Here is a 4,923-nt window from a genome sequence, read left to right as displayed (position 1 = left end):
TAACTACCTGTCATTGTCATTGGTATTTCTTTGGCACTTATTATGCAGTAAGTTTCAAACTAATACTGTGCTTATAAAGACATAGAGGAAACTTCAGGAACCGGCCTCTGTTTCTTTGTAATTCCCCTATTCTCCTCTTTAATTTGCATATGTAGGGATTTTTTGTTTGTCTATTTTCTGTGTTTGCTTTGAGACGGATACTGTTGTACTTAAATCACTAAGAGGGAATGAAGAACATATTAAAGGCCACATAAAAGAAATGACTAATGAAAATGAGAAAGAAAGACTTCTTTTTTTTTTTTTTTGTAGATATGATCAGCCAAAACAAAGATATGAAATTAAGGGGTGGAAGAATTGGGTGGATGTCAAGGAAAATCTTCAACAGTGTAAGAAGACCCAGTATCTGAATAACTGCTTTTGACAGGTGTGCTACAAGAGCCAAACATGCAAGATCTTCAAAACTGTTTGTCATCTTCTCTTGCATTTTTTTAAAAAAAAAGAATAAAAAAGACCAAAGTGGGAAATTTATATGTGTTTTAAGGTTATGAGGAAGGTTACCAAAGGCCCCAATTTAAAGATTTCAGGGCTGTGAACAAGAAATGAAATGTTACAAGATTTATGAAGGGTTGGAGTTCAGTGAATGTGTGTCTAAAGAAATGACTTGCATTTTAATGAAGAGTATTACACTTGAGAGGCAATAGCTTGGTTATCCTTTCTGAACAATGACTTTGTATGTGGCTGTCAAAGAGAGCTCATTATACCAAAGAATTTATAATTCAGCTCTATAGATTGATATGATGGCCTCCAATTCATGGTATGCTTTTAAAGGCAATGGAACCAGCAGTGAGGGGCATCCAAAATGGTAATTACTTGTGGGAAATAGCTTCATGGTTTTAACTTACAATTCAAAGGGCTTTTTTCAAGAAAAAGAACTTTTAATTTGGTTTGTAACCTAAACCTCAAGGCTACCCTACAACTTTGCACAGCAGCTAAAAATTTTTCAGTCTGACATATCATACAGATTGAGAGAAAGTATTTAACATACATTGCATCTGAAGCAACAGTTAGTAATTTACATTGTCTTTGGAAATACTGTGGGTTTGTTTATTTACATGTTTTTCCTGGCTTGTAGAATTTCTGACTACCTTCTTTGCTTGCTTGCTTGCTTGCTTCAGCAGTAAATGTTGATTTGCTAAACTTCAGTTTTAAAATCAATAAACACTTTGTTTAAAAAAAAGGGGAGTTCCTAGAAAAAAATATTTTTCCTCTGCTTATGCTATTGTAAGCCAGGATATTTGCTTTCTTGATTTTTCTTCTGTTTGTGCTCTGATTGATCGCTAATTATTTCTGCTTTCTGAATAGACATCTACAGCTGCGTTGTATATGAAAATACGTACATGGGTAAGATCTTCCCATTGATACCTCTATTTCATGTGCATATATATTTCCAAAGAAGACCTATCCTCCAAGCCTTAGGCTAGCAAAGAAATTTATCACAGTGATATTCCCTGTAAAATAATACTGTCGCAAAAGAGCATATACAAAATTAAATTAAACACTACTTGAAATTCTGATACATATTCATAGTTTTGAGGTTTTGTTTATTCATTCAGATTTATTCTTTTTATAGTAACATCTTGCCTGGATTTTTTTACCTCCTACATCAAGGAGTTAAATGAAATACCTACAACCACAGAACAAAACCAGGCTTAGTTCATATGTTAATGAGCCAGGATAATTGCAGCTTTCCCTAGGTAATCTCAGTGTCAATTATTCATGAATGGTTGACAGCAGACATGACATTTCCAACTGTCAACTTTCAGTCGTTTTGTTTACAAGTATGAAATGCTTAAGTACGAAATGTTAGATAGGAGTTAAGAATTGTGTTTGTTGTTTTTTTTTTTCCAGGGAAGATGGAAAAATAGCAAGAGAAAAAAATAGAGATACTGTGAATTTTCCTCATAAAGTACGGAAATGGAGCCTATACTTGCCAGTAACTTTTGCAGTGTTGTTGGAGTGCAGCTGTGACTCAGGATCCATTGGACTCCAAAATCTGTGCTAAGTCCAGGTAACAATATTATGTCCCCTCCTGGCACATAGTTCTATGCCATCACAAGGGGGAGGAACCATGTTTTGCTTCCCATCCCCTCGGTGCTTGTTCCCACCTAATGCACTAGTGAATATCACATGTAATGCATGTCTGGAGAATACCACCGGGCTCCCTGCTTCAGTTCTGTCCTTTGCTCCATACCACTTAATACTTTCAAAAACCCCTAACAACAATCGTAGGAATATTCTTGACTTTCCCTTTTGTGAAACTGGAGTCCCCTAACTTAAAAAGCTGCGTAGAAGTGAAATGCAGACTTTGCAACCTGCGGTTTATAGGTTCTCTCAGTAAAAGTTAGATTTTGCCCAATAAAAGTTAAATTCCTTTGTATGTTTAAGTGCCTTTGAAATAGTCTTTGTTTTATGACTGCTGCTCATATCTCTGAAGTCATTAGAATATTTTCCAATACTAGCACCCTAATTGAAATTAATTGACAAGAATACAATAGAGAACAAGTTTTTAAAGGCATTTAAGTGCCTAAAGATGCAGATAGTTACTTACCTAGTGATGTTTTTCAAAAGATTCTACACACCTGACTCCCATTATGGAAAAGTTTAAGGAGTCTCAGTCCATTAATAAGCTATTTTGGTTTTTCAGCCTTCATACTAATTTTGAGATGACTATTTAAGAAAATGCTCACCCAGGCTGAACATTTACCTTTTTTTCTAAGCAAGTTATTTTTCAATTCTTTTTTTGAAGTAAAAGGACTGGCAGGACATAGTGGAAAAACTGCATTTTAATAACTAGTAGGGTTCCTTGAGTAATTAAAGTCGTTCATTTTTAGGGTGCGTCAAAACTCAACGTACAACACTGTTTCTAGAAATCCAGTCTTGAGTAAAGCACAGCACCCAAAACACGGGCCCAATTTTCCACACTCTCTTAGCCCATCTCCTCATATTAACTCTAATCTTGCAGCTTGCACTCATAATTCACTCAGCTAATCCTTCACAGTTCACAAACTCTGGTAGCCCATGTTAACGCTGGTCCCTCTGGACTCTAGCTGCTTCTACAGTTTCAAGACATATTACTTTTCCATTTCATTATTTAATTGACAATCTTAAACTGTCAGAGTGAAAAGAGATGCGTGGCATTTACTAAAAACAATGCTATTTTGCTACTTTATTATTGTCAGCTTGTCCATGTTCAGACAGTCTTGTATAGTATGACCCTTCATCAGTCCTTTAAAAATGTTTTTTTTCACATTATTTTTTTTTTAAATTCAAAGAAGCAGGTGGATTTGGGGTTCTGTTTTATGGGGAAGGTTTTAGCTTAATTACTTACATGAAAGCACCCCCCCTTTTTTTTTACTGCACAATAAGTTGCAGACAGCAACAAATTTTTAAAAATGTTTAAAACAAATTAATTCAGATGGACTGTACAGTAAAATACACCAAAAACATCTATCCCAAAACCTCAGAACCTCAGACATGCTTCTTTCTTTTAATCAGCTTTGGTTTTATGTGAAAACATTTGTGGTGTTTAGCAAAAAGGGATGCACTGAAGGACTTTTCTCACCTTGCAGAGTGCACCCACAAGTCCCTATTGTGTCAATGGAACATGCAGCAAGAAAAATTGGAACTGATCCACAGAACATATGGATTAAATACATATCCCTCAGCACCCTCTTACTATTTTCACATGTACATGGAGGTGTTTATAGTCTCAGCTTTCATGGTGATTCGCCTTTTGAAGGTAGAATGGGAGGAGGAGGGGAAGAGTCCTGGTGTGGGTTTTGCAGGTTTTTAGAACATTTGTGTCTCAAGCTGTCATTGCAGTATAGTGCAACTTCAAATACCATTGCCAGATACACTATAACAGTGATTTTATGAAATCTCAATTAAAATGCTGAGGGAAATAATGTTCCATCTTAGAAAACTCAAAATATATTAATGTTGATAAAATGAACTGTTTTCCTTGACTTCTAGTATTGATTGAGTGACTTCTAAACCACTTGATAGTCTAAAAGTATTTCAAATCAAAGGCAAACATGACCTTTTGCCATGATTATGTTCCCCAGATAGTCATTCCTGTTTGCATGCACAGACAAGCAGATACTGTACTGACTTTTAAAGATTTTCCATAGATGCTGGGGGGAAAAAAAAAAAAAAAAAAGGTAAAAATTCCTATTCTGAAATAGATAGTAACATTAAGAGCATCCCAAAAGACAAGTGAGCAACGAAATTTTTACTTGGAAAGGTTTTGTCTCTCATGTATAAAGCAAAACCAAGCAGTACGAAAAATAGTCCAAATGAAACTGTTTATTTCATATTCTGAGCAAATAATCTGTGATTAATGTTGCCATATAAATATCTACCATCACCTTCCCAAAACTGGAACAAAAGTTAGCCTTTTGTCACAAGATTCCCCATTTTTTTAAATAAACTTGACAGTGGAAACACTAATATCCAATAGCAAATGATGTAAACTGTTCAAGAAGCACTTGTTGAAATGCTTTTACAATTATCCTTTAACTATTGTGAAGTACTATTGCATAATAGGCAACTTGCTTTTGTTAGATTACTGTCCAGCCATGCGTCTATGTTACAATTCTGACGACTACCTATTGCTAAATTTCCACAAAATTTCAGTCCAAGCATAAGGTACCCCAGAAGATTTCTAAAGCTGACTTTCTGTTTCAGTCCTTACCTTTAATTTTACGGTGTCATTAAGGAGATTGAGCTTTGCACAAGAGTTTATGCTCACCTCCAAATAAACACTTATGATGATACACACACAGTACTCGAATTTGCAGTTCAAAGACCTCTAAGTAGATATATGGTGCTTCTGAAATTTTTTGATTAACACATTTTTCTCAC

At 35.1% G+C, this 4,923-nt stretch overlaps 1 long non-coding RNA gene across 1 annotated transcript; it reads left to right on the top strand.

Moving 5' to 3' along the window:
* Positions 1–348: 348 nt before the first annotated feature.
* Positions 349–3,744, top strand: LOC119153481. The gene is made up of 4 exons (XR_005106155.1): positions 349–424; positions 1,363–1,401; positions 1,909–2,068; positions 3,630–3,744. It is a non-coding gene; the product is annotated as an uncharacterized LOC119153481 (long non-coding RNA).
* The last annotated feature ends 1,179 nt before the right edge of the window (positions 3,745–4,923 follow it).

This window comes from Falco rusticolus, chromosome 1 (assembly GCF_015220075.1).
Source record: "Falco rusticolus isolate bFalRus1 chromosome 1, bFalRus1.pri, whole genome shotgun sequence".
Lineage (NCBI taxonomy): Eukaryota > Metazoa > Chordata > Aves > Falconiformes > Falconidae > Falco > Falco rusticolus.
This window is presented reverse-complemented; position numbering and strand designations above follow the sequence as displayed.